Source organism: Pseudochaenichthys georgianus, chromosome 18 (assembly GCF_902827115.2).
Source record: "Pseudochaenichthys georgianus chromosome 18, fPseGeo1.2, whole genome shotgun sequence".
In the NCBI taxonomy this organism is placed as follows: domain Eukaryota; kingdom Metazoa; phylum Chordata; class Actinopteri; order Perciformes; family Channichthyidae; genus Pseudochaenichthys; species Pseudochaenichthys georgianus.
This window is the reverse complement of record NC_047520.1, coordinates 19,778,047-19,798,051: the sequence shown is the minus strand read 5'-3', so window position 1 is coordinate 19,798,051 and position 20,005 is coordinate 19,778,047. Positions and strand designations below refer to the sequence as shown.

The 20,005-nt window shown below is 44.7% G+C and overlaps 2 non-coding genes and 2 pseudogenes across 2 annotated transcripts; 1 reads left to right on the top strand and 3 right to left on the bottom strand.

The window, feature by feature from the left end:
• Positions 1-4,806: 4,806 nt before the first annotated feature.
• LOC117464124 (U1 spliceosomal RNA) lies at positions 4,807-4,964 on the top strand. The gene has a single exon (XR_004554018.1). It is a non-coding gene; the product is annotated as a U1 spliceosomal RNA (small nuclear RNA).
• Positions 4,965-5,290: 326 nt separating this feature from the next.
• Positions 5,291-5,473, bottom strand: LOC117464131 (U2 spliceosomal RNA). Its single transcript, XR_004554025.1, has one exon. It is a non-coding gene; the product is annotated as a U2 spliceosomal RNA (small nuclear RNA).
• A 13,122-nt stretch (positions 5,474-18,595) lies between these two features.
• Positions 18,596-18,676, bottom strand: LOC117464132 (U2 spliceosomal RNA; annotated as a pseudogene).
• A 148-nt stretch (positions 18,677-18,824) lies between these two features.
• LOC117464155 (U5 spliceosomal RNA) lies at positions 18,825-18,959 on the bottom strand (annotated as a pseudogene).
• Between the last annotated feature and the right edge of the window lie 1,046 nt (positions 18,960-20,005).

Genomic DNA, 20,005 nt, shown 5'->3' with positions numbered 1-20,005 from the left:
GATGTTTGGAGCATAATAACTGAACGCTGTTTCTCCATGTTTAGTTCTGACTCTGGGGACAGAAAGCTGACCCGTCCCTGAAGACCTGAGAGATCGGGATGGTTCATCATTTAGCAGGAGGTCAGAAATGTATTTTGGGCCTAAACCATTCAGGGCTTTATAAACCAGCAGCAGTATTTTGAAATCTATTCTTTGACACACAGGAAGCCAGTGTAAAGACTTCAGAACAGGAGTGATGTGATCCACTTTCTTAGTGTTAGTGAGGACTGCAGCTTCCTAATAGATGTTTTAGTGAGACCTGTGAAGACACCATTGCAGTAGTCCAGTCTACTGAAGATAACGGGACAAGTTTTTCCAAATCCTGCTGTGACATTAGTCTTTTAATCCTAGATATGTTCTTTAGGTGATAGGCTGATTTAGTAACTGTTTTAATGTGACTGTTGAGACTCAGGTCAGAGTCCATGACTACACCTAGATTTCTGGCTTTATCTGTTGGTTTGAACATTGCAGACTGAAGCTCAGCGCTAACTTTTATACGTTCCACCTTGGCTCCAAAAACCATTACCTCAGTTTTATCTTTGTTTAATTGGAGAAAGTTCTGACACATCCAGTCATTGATTTGTTCAATGCACTTACTCAGTGTTTGAAATGGAGCATAGTCTCCTGGTGAAATGGTTAGGTAAATGTGTGTGTCATCTGCATAGCTATGGTAACTTATTTTGTTGTTCTTCATTATCTGAGCCAGTGGTAGCATGTAGATGTTAAAGAGAAGAGGCCCCAAGATTACAAATTTTACACACCAGAAAACACAGAAATATCCATGAAATAAACATACAGTAGGCTATAATTGGGAAGGCATTACAAATGTAAATATATTTTAAATAATAAAACAATCCCACCACCACAGGTATCTACAGGAGAAGAGGGAATTCTCTCCACAAAATGTGAATGCCCAGGTGGAGAATGGAAATGCAGTCATGCGGCTGCATTAGCCATCTTTGCCATCCACACTTTCAGCTGCACTGACACCCCCTGTCAGTGGAAGAAGCCAAAGGCAGCTAAACGTACGCATTCAGTGGAGGAGCTATTTCCTCCAACCAATAACTCATTCAACCCGCTGACAAGAGAGCCCACCTCCGAAGATCGTGACTGGCTGAGGGACAGACTCGGGGGCAGGTTCTCAGGAATGTCTTGGCTTCTCTCCCCCGAGCCAGAAGAGGAACACTACAGCTTGGAAACACTTACTGTTCCTGAAATTCTCAAATCTGTTGGGCATCAGGGGCCTGAGGCAATTGTGGCAAGCATGGCATTGTCTGAGGAGCAACAGAGGGCAATTCAGGTGGCTACACTGGTCAGCGAACCAACCCAAACTGGCATTTGTTCAGGAAAGGAAGGTTGACTGCCAGCAACTTTGGAGCTGTCCTGAGGTCAAAGCGTGTGACTGCTTCCCTTAGTGCCAGGGTGCTAGGGCAACAACAGGCCCTTGGTGGTGTTTTGTCTGTACAGTGGGGGACTATGAATGAATGTGAGGGCGTCAGGGCATTCACCACTGCAACCCAGATGCAGGTCCATGAGTCAGGTTTGTGGCTCTCCCAATCAGGAGTGTTGGGGGCATCTCCAGACGGTCTGGAAGGGTCTCCCGCTGTGCTGGAGGTAAAGTGTCCCTACGGAGCCAGGGAAATGACAATTAGTGAAGCATTGCAAGTCAAGGGCTTCTGTGTCAGTAAGGAAGGAGAAACATTCAGCCTGCGTGAGGAGCATCCTTACTGGCACCAAGTGCAAGGTCAGCTTCACCTCACTGCAAGAAAGAAGAAGAAATTAAGAAATTGTGAATCGTTTTTAATTTACATTTACTCGCCTTTGCAATGTTGTGGTTGTTAGAGTGTTACCCCCTAAACGCACCAGGAGCGTCTGCGCCGCGTTACGTTGCGGCTGCGCCACGCTGCGACCTCCTCCTGCGACCTCCTCCTGCGACCTAACACACCAGGCGCGTTTCAAAACGTTGCGGAAGCGGAGCGTCGTGTGTGCAGCCTCGCAGTTCTTAATTAACTTTAAAACATTAATATGTAGTTGTTACCTTCCACTCCACAAACTGCAGCGACTAAAAACCAGGCCTTGTCCTTTCTGATGTTGTCCTTGTAAAAAGCATTGGTTACATCGTATACAATGGTGTGTTTCTCCACTTCCATTATGAACACCTCGTCGTCCATTGTGCGTATCGTAGTGGAGGTGTTGTGATGAAGGAGGGGGGTCTGCTAAATTAGTATATACGCAGGATGGGCCTGGCCCGGATGCTCACCTTTCCACTTCCTGCGAGGGGGGGGCTGCCTGTCCGACCTTACCTTATGGCTGCGCCGCGGCAAAAATAGGATTCATCCTAATTTTAGAGAAGCGCTGCGCCGAGCTGCTTCTGGGACGCGTCTGAGCCGTAACGCGGCGCGTGTGGTGGAATAGCACCCATTGACTAGAGTGGCCGCGATTCTTACGACCGCCGCGGCGCAGCCGTAACGTGGCGCAGACGCTCCTGGTGCGTTTAGGGGGTTAGGCTTCCTGTCAGCTCGTCTGTTGGGAAGATATAAAATATTAGTTTCATGGAAGTTACATCGTCACAAATAAGAGCATTAAAACATACAGTACATAGGCTAAAACAAAACATCTAAAGATATAACCTTGCACTTTGTCTCGTGAACATTTTCACTATTTTGACATTTTTATAGATCAAAATTGAACTAAAGAAATAAAGGTAGATTAATCCATATTGAAAATAGGTGTCAGCTGCTACACTAATTATAATAGTTATATTTCTTAATTAATTAAGATATTACTGTATTGATCCCAATTGGGGAAATGTTTGTGTTGCAGCAGCATAACAAGAAAAACAAAATATAAGTTATTATATATACAAAAGTATGTTAGGGATGGAATATTAAATTGAATATAAATGTAAAATGTACATGTGATGTTACGTCCAAGAGAAGCTATGGAGCAGAGAGTTCTCTGCCAGCCAGAGGTGATTTGTTATTAGTTCAATATGTCAAACTGATTTCCCTGACTACAATCTTTAGTTACACGGTGAAACGTTATGCTACTTGTACTAATTAGACTTATCATATAAGCCACACAGGTTTTAATAGGATGTATTCATTATCTTTACTTATTTTGCGGTCTTTTCAGCAGTGCCATCTCTAAAACGGCGATACACTACCCATCATTTACATTTCACCGTGACATGGACAACAATGTAACGTCAGCTTACCTCATGGCACGAATCCAGACTCTCCTTTGGAAAACATTGGCCGGGAAACGATAGAACGAGCACGTTTCATGCGAAGACCTGTGGCTGCAACCCGGAGCAAAGCAACAAACCATTGCGTAGCTAACTAGTAGCGCTAGCTTTAGCTAACGTTAGCCAACGAAACGAACTGCCGAGTAAAATTGGAAAACACTGGTAATTAATTGTTCTATAATTTATAAAACTACGGTGTTAAAAATGACCATTTCAAAAATAGAGATTCTAATGGTAAGATATAGATATACAGATACTAAAGAGACTACAGATAGGCTACTAAAGATAGGCAGGTACTTGCTTTCAAGCAGAACACAGGGGAAAACAAACTTAGCGGGAGTGTTTACGTGTGTAGGCGTAATGACGTACAACGGACTCGACCATTTCTGTAGTCCTATTCAGCCACTCGGTAACAACCATCGTTTTTCAGACACGTAAACTCTTCACAAATCACCAGTGGGGTCACTGCTGATGTATCTACTGTCGTAGAACAAAACGTGATTTATCTCTTAAATTTGTGTCAACCACAGACCTTATTTCGAGCTATTTTCCAAAACCCTATGGAGAAAATACATTGCTTTTTTGACGAAGGAACCGGAAGTGCTAAAAATGCTAACTTACTTCCGGGTTTTAGGACACGTCACTGCGGTTCTCTATTAACACTGTACATATTATTGTTTGCCCGTGGGATTAGGGTGATCGGTAGAGAGCTGCTGCATTTTCCTCCGTCGGATGTGATATAAAAACAAAGCGATTATTGTCGTTGTTGTAAACTCAGGTGGATTAAATGTAGTGCATTCATTTCAACTCGCGAACATATGATACATTAAATGATCGCGAGGATCACGATCGAACATCGTTTGTTTGACCCTGGATGCATTTCCTGATCTAAAAACATAGCAATGGTTTTGTACTTATGCCAACGTGAATTAAACATTATTTTGTTAAATAAAAACATGGTGATGTTTAGTAAATGATTACATGTCTCTTACTTAAGCACAGAATATGATCCTATCCGTGACATGTATGGATCTTAACAAATATCCGCTATATCAGATCCCTGTAGATCAGCTGTTTATTTCACATGAGTTCCAGTGTGGCAGCTTTTCACGGCTCCCCCTGGTGGATCCATGATCCATTGCTGCTGGTTTAATTATAATTAAATGTATTTATCAAGGGGGCGTTTCAAGTCCTGCGGGGGGGTTTTCCTTTTCAGCAGGGGCCCACCCCGTGCAGATCACGGACCCGCCCGGGTAGGCGTCTGAAACGAAGCGCTACATCTGTATATAATTTGAAATCGATCAGATCGCTGGTTAAACTTTCTCGTAACTCGGGATTTGAATATCATATCATGTGGGGAACCCGCCCACTCAAAACACTTTATCGACTGTAGACTTCCAATCACATGCGAGTACAGTGCCTGTAGACAGTCAAGCCTTCTGATTTGCCAAAAGTCTACAGTCAGAGTCCCGCCTCCAAACTCCATTGGACAGTACGACCGTGGACTTCCAATCGGATGGAAATGACTGTAGACTTTTGTCAAATCAGAAGGCGTAACTGTCTAAAGTGACTGTGGACTTTGCACTCCCGTAGACCCGAGCTCTGCGAACTCCCCAAATGTGGGAATCTCGACTGCATAATTTGTGGTAGTGGGGGACTGCGTTCGCGCTCTCCCCTGATTATAGTGTTGAAGAAAAGGTCAAAGACAACCTGGCTACAGCTTGCATGTGTGGCGGCTTCTTTGCTCCAGGAGAGACTTTCTGGTGCCAATGTCCTCCCCAGAGCGTGTCCTTCCTTTGGGCTCGAAGTATCTCTGTCCCTTGCAGTGAGCCTCACTCTGCGTGCCACGCTCCAGAGCCAAGCAAGTTCAATTTGTCACCTTTAGCGTCTTTTGCATTGAGTCCAAAAAAGATCCGCTGCGGATGTGCTGAGTTTCTGCCCTCAATTGAAACCATCTGTTTTGGTTTCGAGATGCGTCTTTGTTTGTTTTTCCACAAGGCAGGAGATGGGTGCACCGTTCCCGGAGGCGCTGCAATACCGGGTCGATGCGTGGAGTGAACGGGGCAAGCCCCTCTTTCAGCTCCCAGTGCTAAAAACCCATTTAATATATAGTCCCCGTATAGGGGACGTATCAGATATTAAACTGATAAGAACAGATTTTTTTTTATTATTACAAATCTTCAATTTACTTCATTCATATACACAGTTTACAACAAGTAAACAATTGACATTAAATACAACACATATAACACTTTTACTTTTCATACATGCAAATACAGTTAGGTGATCTGGTCTTCACCCCACCAGCCCTAAACCTCCCTTCCATCTTTCCAAAGCGGCGTGTTGTCCCCATTTCAGAATGTCCCTCTCCATTCTCCCCTTCATATCTGCCCTTACTTTTCCTATTATCACCCTTATGCTGCTGCAGCATTTGTTCTTTGCAACATCCTGCCTAGCCAGCCAAAGATGTCTCTTGAGCAGGCTTACCACTAGCCAAACGGGGAAACTTGCCCAAAATTTACCAGGACCCGAGCCCCTTTCAATCCCATCCCATGTAATTTTAAACCCAGGAAAACTCTGTCCTAACCACCCTTCTACTCTTCTCCATGCTCTCTGTGCGAATGTACAGTCCCACATGACATGTCTGATGGTCTCTTCATCCTTACAATCTGGCCTAGGGCACACCGGAGACCTTGCCAATCCATGACGGTACATGATTTCCCGCACTGGCAGGCACCTGAGCAGGCACAGCCAGTTAAGGTCCTTCAGCCTATGGTCCAGTCCCTTCGGCTGGATCCTCCTCCACACTTTGGATGGTATTCCAATAACAGGACCAACATTGATTTTCTCTCTGGCTTCTTGATATAGGGTTCTGTGATTGAGTTTCACCTCTGGCCCGGCAGCCTCCGGGTGAGCCCGAAGCCACTTTACTGCATGGCGGTAGTGCCATGGCTGCTGTTCCGCCCTGGGCCCCAAATTGCTCCAGGCCATAAGCTCTCTTGCTTGATAAGAAAAGAAAAGGCGAATAAAAAAACCAGAAGGATGTACTACTGGGCCTGATACTTCCCTACATAACGTTGAAACAAAGATGCAGTCCATCTTCAGAGTTAAATGTGGTACATCTCTCCCCCCTGCTTCGACCCCAGCCAGCATGCGGCCTCTTGCCACATACTCATATCTCCCACCCCATATGAAGCCAAACAAGAGGCGCATGAGAGGCCTCCTCATGCTGACCGGCAACGGATATATGTATGCGAGATATACGAGGGATGGCAATATATCTACCTTCAGCACTAATACCTTCCCTATGAAGGTCAACTGCCTACTCTTCCAGAGTGACACTTTCCTCTCTACGACCTCAAGCCGTCTTGCCCAACTCAGGGTAGCACTTTTAGTCGACTCAAACCTGACCCCTAGAACTTTTATAGGCCCTGGGCAGCAAGCAAGACCCCCTGGCACATCCATCCTTTCGCTCCATTTCCCAAAAAACTTCACAGAGGACTTTGCACAATTAAGCTTGGAACCGGATGCCCTGCCGAAGTCCTCCATGATTTGCAGCGAACGAATAAGGCACTCATCCCTATCAAGCAGCAAAGTGGTGTCATCTGCATACTGGGACAGTTTCACCCGTTACCCTCCACTGCCAGGCACTAGAAACCCTCTGACCCCTGTGTCGGCCCTGATGGCTGCAGCCAAAGGCTCCATATAGAGCACATATAGCAGTGGTGAGAGAGGGCACCCTTGTCTCACACCTGATTGTAACCGGAAAACATCGCCTAGGTATCCGTTCACTACTACCCTGCTCCCCATGTCCATGTATAATGTGTGCAACCACCTTATAAAGACTTTACCAAACCCTAGCCTCTCCAATATGCTGAACATAAAATTCCACTGCACCCTGTCGAACGCCTTGGTTTGGTCAAGAGCAACCAGCATGAGTGGCAGGTTTCTGTCCTCTGCCCAAGCTATCGCATCCCTTAGGAGCTGCAGGTTCCATCTTGTTGAACGCCCTGGCACTGCACATGTCTGGTCAACATGAACCAAATGAGGCATTGCTTCGCCTAGCCTATCAGTGAGTACTTTTGCCAGAAGTTTATAGTCCACACATAGCATGGTCAAAGGTCACCAGTTGCCTATTTCAGTGCGATCTCCCTTCTTATACAGGAGGGAGATCACCCCGGTGGCTAAAGACCCGCTCATTTCTCCTGCCTGCAGCACCTCTGTCAGAACCTCCAACAATACTGGCCCTAGTATGCTCCAGAACTTTGCATACAATTCTACAGGTAAGCCATCGATTCCTGGCACCTTACCCTTGTTCATTCTGTTGAGCGCACCCTCCAATTCGCTAACCGTTAGCAGGAGCTCTAAAGTCTGCACTATGTCCCCTGGAACCTGGCGCTCAAGCAGTTCCAGGAAATCATCCCCTCTTCCCACATCTTTCTCCTTGAAACTGTCCCTGAAATGATCTGTGGCAACCCTCACCACCTGGCCCTCTTCGGTCACAACAATACCCTGACTGTCCCTAAACATCACGTTCCAAGTGTAGCATGAGAAGCTCCTTCTGTTCTTTAAATGACAGTCCAACCCCAAGTCCAGACAGGACTGGAGCCACACCTGAAACATTACCTGACTCAATTGACTGTTTGGAGGTAGGCCCCAGAAAGACAGACAAAATACTTTTTTCCACTAACTGTGCCTTTATTTCTACCAACAACTCCTCTTTATTCAACTTTTTGGGAAGTTCAAGACCGTAATGGTCAGCCACTCTCAAAAGCTGATCTTTTTTATAAGTACCCAACACATCCTCATTTGGGGACTCAACAAAATCTTCAATAGAAGCCATTTAACTGTTTACCGACCAAGGCAAGGCTTTTCCAGCAGTACTGATAGTGAAAGACAGTTTTACATATGGAGACCCCACTCCTCTGGCTAACTGCCTTACCAAATGCTTACTGACTCACTCACCCCTAGTCTTCGTGTAGAATTGTGGTAGGATTTTAAGCACAAAAGCCCAGTGACCCGGTTAATTCTCAGCAATTGAAAATCACCTAGGCAGTCATGGAGTGCACCCGAGCAAATGCTCTAGCCACTTACTACACAAAAATAACAAACAAAAACAAAAAAAGGTTCAATGGAGACAGCTTGTGTCTCTCATTGCTTATACCTAACAGGAATAAGGGTTCCAAACATTTGACAGCCTTTAACACAAAACAGCAATACCGGAAAACATAGCTTGCCTTGGACAGAAACACAACTGTGAGTAAGACCAGTTACTTAGACAGTAAGATCAACCTGACCTATTTTCCCCTACAAAACTCAGAGTCAACCAACCAGCTGTGTGAACACTCCCTGACTGAAATAGGTCACCATGTCCTTTATCCAGCACCGGAAGTGATCTCGGACGAGCCCCCACTTGTTACAACCTTCCAAAGGCTGGAACAAACAGGGAGGCCACACAGAGTTTAATGCCAAATATATATTTATTTAACAGATTGTTGAAGAACACCTCTGATGTATAATGTGGTAAGAATCAGACTGTCAGTAGTGTGAGCAGTGTGTGAGTGTGTGGAAGGGTGTTGTAGCATGTTGGAGGGTGCATCAAACCTAACACAGGCTGTAGGCTGAGGTTGCTGCAGCATGCCAGGATCTGAATCAGAGAGATTGATCCTTGCAGCTGGGCAACCTTTATGCCTTCTGGTGGCTCCGCCTCTAGATGGGCGGGCACAAACAGGACGACACTCCCAGTACCTGCCAGAAGACAGCAAGGCAGGGAGCACAGCCAGGCAGAAGGGGGGAGGGGTCGTCACACCTGTCACCACTGTTAGAGATATGAATGGACAACTGGTCCGCTTTTTCAAATCTCCGCACGTCCCTAAACAAGCTGATATCTTACAGGAAGGAATCCAGAGCATACAATTAACCGTTTAACAATAATCCACTTTAATGGTAATATGACAATGCAATACAATCAAATACAGTACAAAATAAATACAGATCTGTGGGATCCCACATTTACCTGATACTCACGTGAGCCAGCCAGAGGAAAGAGAGAGCACACAGCGTGGTTCCTGTCTAAATACCTCGCTTACAAGAGGAGGAGTTATCTGATCCTCCCTTCCAGACCTCCGTGATTGGCTGCCCAAATATCACCAACACCTCACATCTTAAGTTTCCCAATCATAGTGGCTTTAGCTTTATTATCTCCTAGATCTGAGTTGACTGTAAGTCAACTCCTCACCTTCCCCCTTCTTCCTTTGTCTTCAAAAAACACATGTTAGCAGGCCCCAGCTCACAGTTTTCTACACAAATCATTTTTCCCTTTTAAGCTTCTTCATAGTTTGCATGAATACATACAAATATTTCCTTAGTCCTCACATTTATGAAAGGATAAAACAGATAAATCAATATAAAACACAAACACAGGTATTGTTTGAACAGTATTCACTTAACTGCTACTATTTGATAATTACCAGAGGAACTCAAGGGACCTCTTTTAATATCTGGAAATTGCAACAAGACTTTCTGTCATTTCAAATGTAACACACTTCTTAAATATCAGATGCTGCAATCCCCCTTTTGTACTCTCCTAAAAGAGTGCAACTTACACAAGGCACTTGAAACATAACTATTGTCATTCCTCTCCAATATCATCAGAAACTGAGATCCAAAGTATTTGAAATCGTGAAGGAACAGAACATCACTTCCCATGGCAGTGAAGGAACCATGAGGGGGCAGCTGAGTGCTAAGAAGCAGTCTCCTGGTGGGGAATCATCAGCCCCCCCCCCCCCAAAGGAATAGCCCACAACGACAGCTGATAGGGAGGGGGAGATGCGGCTTTCCCTTCACGGGTGGAACTGATCAGAGAGAAGCAGACTCCTCTGCTGCCTCGACAAGTCCCCCAGCCCACTGCCAGCCGCTTCCAAGTCGTCTGCTGCCTGGATGTCCTCGAGGTCCTTCCCCGTTCGGATGATGATGCCTCCTGGGACGACTGCTGGATGGATGTCCTCGAGGTCCTTCTCCTCCAGTCCGCTGATGACAGCATCCAAGTCGACCTCCATGACGAGAGCCAGATCCGTCCTGATGTCGTCTAGGGTTCTCGCAGGTGTTTTCCCCCGCCGCACACTGGCTCCCGTGGTACCAGTTGTCCCCCTTTCCTTGTAGGCGGACGACATGGGATGTCCTCTGGGTCACTCGGTCGGGGCCGGAGAGCCTGGGGTTGACAGTCAGCCTCCTGCGTCTCGGGTCCCCCTTTTGGCGTCAACAACCTGTGTGGAGAAATCTGATACAAATCCCTCAAGCCTACGCTCCGGGCTCTGGGGCCCTCGGCTGTTTGACCCACCAGTGCGTGGCCACTTGGAGCCTGTTGGTGGGGTGTCTTAAAACAACAGACATCTGTGCACAGGTTTTCTAAATTAATTGTGCAGCTTCAGAATCTTAATACTTGGACTGTGCCAACTAAATAAGAACCCCAACATCTTTAGGTAAACTAAATAACATATTTCAATAGCTCTGAATTTCTGACAAGCATCTGTGTTTATTTTTAAATGAAATCCTTGAGATCCCATTAAAAATCTAAATATGATTTGAACTGCTAATGTTTCTGGTAAAGAAACACACTAATGTTATGGATTCAAAAACAACCAAAATCACAATACTGACAAAGTGAATGGCTTCCTGGTGATACTGTTTTTACCCATCAGTGCTTAGATATTATCCTACTGAAAAAATGAATACAGAATTCCAACAAACTGTCATCAAATGTCTTTCTATTATAAATGTAGATGAAATATATATCCCCATAATGACCTAAACAATAAAGTCTATGGCTTTTACTTCTTTACCAGGCTAGTTACATGATGTTGTCTGTTGAAATGTTACTCACAGGTCAGCTTCTTCAGTATTCCATTCTGGACTTACATCTCTCCCAGCAGCCCCTTGGCCACTGGTTCTTTATCTGTGTTACCTGCTATAACTCAATCAATATTAGAGACATGCCAACATCCATAAAACAGTATCTTATCCCCAGATATGGAGCAGGTCAATTCTAAAACTGTCAATCAATGGTCAGATTGAACAATAGAGTTGGAGCAGCCGGTTCCTTTCAGTCCCTAAATGAAAAATGTACATTGTGAAGTTTACACTCTCCCTTTTTTACACATTATCTCATGTGTAAACAAAAACCTGTATGGGAAGCAAACCTTCAGGTCATAATGGATTATAAGACAATACCAAACATTTTTCCCAAAGGTACATCCATCATTTCCCACAGTAAACACTCCAGTAAGTGTTTCTCTCCATCTTTCAGTCCTAAAAGAAACATAATCTTCATGGTTTAGTTTGAGCTTCACATTCTGCAAACGGCCACCTCCTGTGGGAGTGAAATATCATCAAGCAGATTAGATACGGTTTCCCCTTTTGTGCAATGTTAGGAAACCTCTCATTTCACACATTATTATCACACAAAAATAATGTGTTAGTCCAAAACATGCTTGATTAGTCATCGTTTTAAATCATGTAGTTGCACTGATCAGGTGCAGACATACACACACTCAGACTGTCAGATTGTAAAGTCAGGTTTGGTCAGGTACACCTCAGAGTCAGTCATTGAGAGTGCCTTCCCAAGTTACCCTGTCGGTCAGGGTCAAAGGTCAGTTGGTCTCAGTCTTTTTGGCCATGTGTCGTGCCCTGCAGAGATGTTCCAGCACAGGCCAGCATCCTCCGTCTATAACAATCTGTATATATGGAGCGCCATCATTTATTAATTCACAATTACAACTATAATGTTCAAGATATCTCTAACTTTTCATTGGAACAGCGGTTTCCCAAATTCCCTGAAAAGTGTTAGCCAACAAATGTCACTTCCTTATTGTACTATTACTGCAATTCATTTACACCTAATTAGTATTAAAATGACTAATAGATCTATTTAAGAAACTTGTGTACATCACTATCTTGTGTCAAAACATTACTAGGATCTGTAAAGATCTGCTATGTATTCCATAACTCATTCTATCAATTTATCTTCAATTCTGGTGCACTTAAAGAACAATGTTACCTTCTTTAACAGTGCGTGGAACTCTGGGTGTCCGAACATGCAACAATTACTCCCTACTGTAACAAATTAAAACACTACCAAATTCACACACGAATAAAAAGTCCAGTGCATACTTCCTTCATGCCCCCCCCCCCTTTCCTATCAGCGTGTTTTAGAATGATTTTCCACTTCACTTTAATAGTTCTCCTCTTTTCCGCTATTTTTTATTTACCAATTGACTAATTTATGGTCAATACATCTTCTTATCTTCACTTATTTATCAAGTCAATTCAAGTTCTTTACAATACATTAGTAGATACCTTGTAGAGTATTCACAATAACTAATCCCCTCTAGGATATGAAATCCATTCATCTTTACGCAGATACTATGTCCTTATTTATGTTTTGTTCATGATAACAATGGTATAACAACCACACGTTTTACCCATAGCTAGTTTCTATAACAAGACTATTATGTGTGACATAATAATCAGATGTCTTGTTTGCTAACCAAGAATATTAAACTTTAACCTTTTCAGCATTCCAGACCATCCTATAAACAAGCAGCCTCTTATCTAAACACTAAGCATTAAGGTTTCTACACCACCAACCGGGAAACTCTTGCACAATCATGCTGTAAAATCATTGCATCATTCCTCCAGAACAATCTGAGACAAGCATGTCTCAAGATCTTGTCATAATGAGCACAGTCAGTGATGCGTTGTCCTCTGCAGCTGTAGTCAATAGGATCAATGAAACTCTTGCACTGGGATGTCCTGAGGGGGAAGGAACCTCTGGATCAATGTGCTACAATCAGCGGACACACGTTGTCCTCTGCAGCTGTAGTCAGTGGCAGGGTCCCCAAAAAAGCTAGGACCGGCCCTGGTCAGTGGGCTCCAAGGAAACTCTCCCTGGCTTTGAGATGAGGGAAGGAATCACTTGGCAGACACACATTGTCCTCTGTACTGCAGAAATCCCCCAAAACCGCAGTACCTCTTCACACCACTGTTGCCTTGACAACGAGGCACAAGCATAATGTCAATATCTCCTCAGAGATGCATTCTTTGCACACTTCTTCTGTTCGCAGTGAGCAACTCTTCACCAACACACTGATTCAGAGAACCCAAAAGGTGGTGCAGAACTATCCAATGCTGCTGTAATCACATTCCAGCTACTGAGAAAAACTCAATTTAAATCTCTCTCCCAACGGGTTACAAAATAAAATGGCTGAGTGTCTATATGGTCAGGAATGCTGAAACATGTGAATGTTAAAACAAATCAATGGCAGTAGTCTACCCAGATTCTTTACTCCATTAAAAGTAGTAAAACCACATCGTAAAATCTCTTTTTTATCTTTAGAAACCATGAGGAATGACAGTTCTCATAAAACACTATTCTTCCTTACTTCAGTTCTAAATCAAATGAGCCAGACAGGAAATCCCCTTTAACCACTTGCTTATTCTATTCTTTTTGAAATTGTTTATCTAAGTTGTGTTACAAGCCGGTTAGATCTGTAATGAATTACAATCAATATTTAAGGACGTAATATAAGTTAAATATATTGTTAAGCTAATTACTGTTTTATTGTGAAGGCATCTCTGGCGAACAGCGGCCTTTGGCTTTTATTTTGAAAGGCCGTTCCGGAACAGTGAGTTCGATTTCTAGAAACACGGCAAGTTAACAATCGTTCTAATGCATTAACTAAAGTCGTGAAAGAGACAAGGAGGGGGAAGGCGTGTGGAAGCAAGCAATGAACTGAAAATGCCACCAATCCTCTGTTTTAACGTGATGGCGCACATTGAAAACCGAAGCAGGCATAAGCACCTCTGTCATATACTGACAAGCGTTCAAAAACCCTTCTGCTTATCACTTAGGCTACTACTTTTTGTTTTATTCATAACCTAAAAATACAATTGTGATGAATAGCTTGCTCTTGTACCATTACATTTACCAACATAAAACAAGGTCTTTACTATTCAACAATGACAACCTACAGACAGCTTATTTATTTAAATATACAAGCCTTTTCTTTAGCTCCCTGTTTGATTCCACTTCAAATCAATCTCTTAATCTGTTCCCATTGCTGCCGGTAACTCCCTGGAATTTCAGAATTGTCTTTACTCTTCTGATGTTCCATATTGACTTCGCTTTTATTTATCCGATTTAATTAATGTGTTCACTTGTCTATTTTCGTCATTAACGTGCTCCCCCCCCCTTTCAGCCACTAGATGGCAGCAGCAGAGCACAAATGAGCTTCACTCTTCTGAGTGCATTGTCAATCGCTCACACAAGTAGTTTAGGTAAAAATCACACAGATTTATTCCCCGTACAGTTTGTCCAGCTTGATAATGTGATGTTTATTTCAACAGACAAGCAAGACCACGAATGATGCGAGCCCTTTATCACACGTCAGCCTTTCAAATTAATTTTTACAGACAAGGGAAACGAGAGCCGGTCCCGTCACAATTTCGGTGACGTTTGCGTTCTCTCCCAATAATTGAACATATAGCAGTCCGCTGGCACTTAGCTTTTGGCCTTAGTCTGCTATTTAACCCCAGTTTTAAACGGTGACTCGATCTGAAATATCGAGTTTCCAGGTTTCGTCGTGCAGGAATTTCACCTCACAACCCACGAACTGCACCGTTTCCACGCCACTCAGGAATAAACTACCTGAGGTCCACGCCAAACCGCTCTATATCTCGTCACGCAGGACTCTCTGTCTACCTTGCGATCAACGTTCACGTGTTTTATATAACTTTCCTAACATAGTAAAATATGCATTGTATATTCCATTTAAACTTCAAAAACACTGTGAAACGCCTACAGACAATTACCTTATTTGTAGTTGCAGGGCCCTGCTTATTGTCTGAGATGTCTAAAAGTGTTTGTTCCCGACCCATTCCGGTCGTCTGAATCCCTCCACAGCTCTGTGTATCTGGCACGTCGGATCACCATTTGTTAGAGATATGAATGGACAACTGGTCCGCTTTTTCAAATCTCCGCGCGTCCCTAAACAAGCTGATATCTTACAGGAAGGAATCCAGAGCATACAATTAACCGTTTAACAATAATCCACTTTAATGGTAATATGACAATGCAATACAATCAAATACAGTACAAAATAAATACAGATCTGTGGGATCCCACATTTACCTGATACTCACGTGAGCCAGCCAGAGGAAAGAGAGAGCACACAGCGTGGTTCCTGTCTAAATACCTCGCTTACAAGAGGAGGAGTTATCTGATCCTCCCTTCCAGACCTCCGTGATTGGCTGCCCAAATATCACCAACACCTCACATCTTAAGTTTCCCAATCACAGTGGCTTTAGCTTTATTATCTCCTAGATCTGAGTTGACTGTAAGTCAACTCCTCACCTTCCCCCTTCTTCCTGTCTTCAAAAACCACATGTTAGCAGGCCCCAAATCCAGCTCACAGTTTTCTACACAAATCATTTCCCCCTTTTAAGCTTCTTCATAGTTTGCATGAATACATACAAATATTTCCTTAGTCCTCACATTTATGAAAGGATAAAACAGATAAATCAATATAAAACACAAACACAGGTATTGTTTGAACAGTATTCACTTAACTGCTACTATTTGATAATTACCAGAGGAACTCAAGGGACCTCTTTTAATATCTGGAAATTGCAACAAGACTTTCTGTCATTTCAAATGTAACACACTTCTTAAATATCAGATGCTGCACCACCTGCCTTGCTTTTTTTTCCCGTACTGAGCTGAAAAAAGCAGCAGAACATGTTTCTGACTGCTCAATGAACTCTGACCGTGATCTCGCCAGGAAAGCCCGGGCCTTGCCTTCAGCGACATGTCTGAGCCTTGCCTTCAAAGAATCGCATACATCTTGATTTATAGTGGAACCACAGTTCCCCTTTGCGTACTCACGCTTTAGGAGTCGCTGCAGATGAGACCCCTCCCTCTTTGACTGTCTTGCCTTCCTTTTGCAATAACCTAAGCAGAAGGTCTTAATTCTGTCCTTGGCTACCTCCCACCACTCTAGTATCCCCTGACACAGCGGTTTGAGGCCCAACACTCCCTTAAAAAACAAAGGGAACTGTTGGTTGAAAAGCGTTTCCTCCAAAACACTGACATTTAGGCGCCAGTAACCAGGCCCAAACGTTTGTGCATCCAAATCTACTCGAAACAGCAGGCCATCGTGGTCAGAAAAGAAAACAGGGATGGTCCTACCTGTGATCAGGTTTAATGACCTGGAAAAAAACAAATAGTCCAAACGTTTTGCCACGCCTCTTGAGTTACACCACGTTGGGCTGTCTATGTGTGGCTCGACCCCCTTACCCCCATCTACCAACCCACATCTAACCATGAGTTGTGAAATATACTGGTCGCTGGCATCCCCTCCCCAGCTCAACGTTAAAATCCCCCCTATAATTACCTGTCTATTGGTAACAAGAAAAGGCTCCACTGATGTAAACAGATTAGTCCGCTCTGCTGGCGCCTGTGGTCCATATACCACAATGACCCGCAGCTTCCTTATTCCCCATACGATGTCTGCCCCTATTGCCCTGCCCTGGTCAATAACAAAAACATCCTCCACCCTTATTTCCTTATAACAAAACAAAATCCCAACCCCCGTAGAGTGAACCCCCCCCTACACTCCAAATTGAGTCCCCTTTCGTCCACTCCCTTGAAAACATTCCCACATCCCCCATGTCTCTCAGATGGACCTCTTGCAAAAAAACTATGGCTACATGCAAAGTGCCTACAAAATCAAAAACAGTCCTTTTTTTAACAGTTTCCTCTCACATTCAAAAAGTGAGAACATCAAAATAACTTGTCATGAGGATGTAATGTTAAGCCTTAGCAACGGAAAAATTACCCACTCAATGTTCACGATGCATAGGGGTCGTCACTGTCCATCTGGTCGGCCCATAACACGGGAAGCATACTTGAAGAGGTGGAGGGACACACCGCGCCTCCTTGTGTGTCATCCCCCAAGGGAGGTGGTTGCAGCAGTGGTTCAGCAGTTAGCTCCCGGACCAGTGGCAACCCTGATGGGAGCACAGCCCCTACAACCCCTGGGTCCTCCTCCTTCGTCCCTCCACCCAAACCATGTCCTTCGTCCACTTTGCCCCTCCCCTGGTCACTGTCCTTCACTGGTCCCTCCCTCTTCTGCTGCCCATCTCCTTCACCCACCGTCGCAACCACCTCTTTGGCCTGCACCTTCCTCCTCGTTCCCTCAGTCTTTGACCTTTTGTTGTCTCCGATCTGCGAGCAGTCCCCATTGTCTGCTGAAACCTCTGTTCCGAAAGCTTCCGCTATTTTACGTGCCCCAGTCTTGACACCCACCTCGGCTGCTACAGTTGAGTCTGTATTCCCCACAGGGCCTTTGTCCACGCTGTCAGCCCCCGAGCCGCCTCCCGGTCCCTGCTCCACTGTCACGGTCCCTCCCGTGCTCTCTGAAAACATAGCCTTCTGGCACTGAATAAGCCCTTCCAGAAGGTCCTCGAACTCCGTTTCCTTCCGATTTTTGGCTCCGGCTACCTCCGCAAACGTCCTCCTGCGCTCGGGACAGCTTCGGTATAGATGGTCGATCCCACCGCAGCCATGGCAGGCCTTTGGCACTGTACAGTCTTTGGCCTCATGTCCTCTTTGGCCACAAAACCGGCAGCTGGCGCCGCTGCACCCTCCATCCACATGGCCTGATTGTCTGCATCGCCTGCAGAAAGCTGGCTGGCGCGGGTAGAATAGGTACCCTCGATCTGCTCCAAGGCTGAAGGAGGCAGGCGGGTGCTTGAGGCCGCCAAAACTCTCTGGATCAGATTTAAGAAGCACCTGGAACTGCCTTCGACCTGTCCAGATCCCCATGGTGTCCTTGACATGCCTTGCTGCAGTTAGCACTTCCCCATACAGCCTCAAAAAATCAGCCAGCGCTTTGTCAGTCACAAAGGGATTAAACATGTGGACCGTGATTGTCCTGAAATGTGGTCTGTCCAAATTTAAAACCTTGTAGCAGGCTAGCGGCTTTAGCATAGCAGCAGCAACACAGTCCTTAGCAACTTTCGTGTATACTTGCTCGTCCTTTAGGGTGACGTCAAAAGCCTTCTCCTGCTGGTTCCATTGTAGGCAGTAGATGGCATCGACCTTCAGATTTAGCTGCTCCATGATGACTTTCCTGCAGAACCATGTCCTCGACACGACATCTTCCACCGCAACAACTGCCTGAAAACGCAGTGTGAATCTCAGCCCGACTCTTGGGATCGGCTGACCATCATCGGCCATCACTCCTTTCTCCTCGCGATTCGAAATGTCCTTCCTGGAAAAAATTATAAGAACAGATACTACACTTGATCTTAGCCAAAAGGCCGAGAAGCGATGACCCTTAAAGTTTGCTGCGGGAGACGGACTCGTTGTGCAGTCGCCACAGGTCTTGGTGCGGCTCTTTTGACCTGGGGTAACAGAGGCGCTGGGTAACTTGGATCGCCCAGATGCTAATGACTGCTCTTGTCTTTCACAAACTCAGAATGCTCAGCCAAATGGCCAAGCCTACCAAAAATAGGTTGAACTCGTAGGTGTTCCTCTCCACGGAAGTCTTTAGTAAAAGGCGAAAGACTTATACGTAGTGATGGCAGTTTGACACTGAAGCTTCGAACGGAGCTTCAACCCTGGACTTCCTATTCCACAGAAGCAGTGCTTCGAAGCTTGCTTCAAATCACGTGACATATGACGTCCGAAGCAGCAACTGCTTCAAATCACGTGACATGTGACGTCCGAAGCAGCAACTGCTTCATTCGCGGTCCATTAACGCGATTCAATGCACTGCCTCGTCTCGATTCTGACAGGTGACAGGTTGAAACAGTTTAAAACTTGAGTGCTTCAAGACTTTATGACCGCTCTAAACAATATGCAATGTGTGGGTTGTTGTCGTAGTTTGCGTTGTTGCTGTTGGTATTGCATTGGAATTGTAGTATCATTATAGAGCAAGCCAGGAAGAAAGATAGGTCGTTCTGGCTCGGGAAACACTTCGAAATGTGGAGAAGTTGTGAACAAAAAAAGACAATTATCAGTAATATAAAAACAGTTAAATATTTCAAGGAATAGATAGCCCAGTGGGTACAGCCGGCGGCCCGAATGCGGCGATGTCCTCCGCGCAGCTGGTTCAAAGCCCGGAATGGACGTCTTTTAATCATTGCTTTTCAACTTTAATGACTGATAAAAGGCCCTCTCCGCCCAAAAACATGTCTAGCACTCTCTAGTCTCTTCTTAATAACCCAATACACACAATTATCAATCTTTAATTGCAAATAGAACATGATATTCAGTCTTAGTGTGTGTGCATCGAATATTTTTCAAGGCAAAGATACGTTAAACCCACTGCAGCCTTGCACTTCGCCAGGAGAGGTCGCTGTAACTGAAGCTTCGAGAAATGAACCTATTTCCGACACAATTTTCCAAGTGGTTCGACGCTTCATTCAAAGCTTCATTTTGCCATCACTACTTATACGCTTTGAAGAGAAACCAGAGTAATTGTGGAGGCTGTCCTCGAGAACAGACACCACCATAGTTTAGGGCTGTGCAATTTAATCGATCTTGCGATATATATCGATATTTAGTTTTCCGAGAAATTATCGATATTTCAGCCGCGGGTATCGATACATTAAGTCTGATAACTGTGTTCGTTATACTCGCGTCCAGGAGAGAAGCTT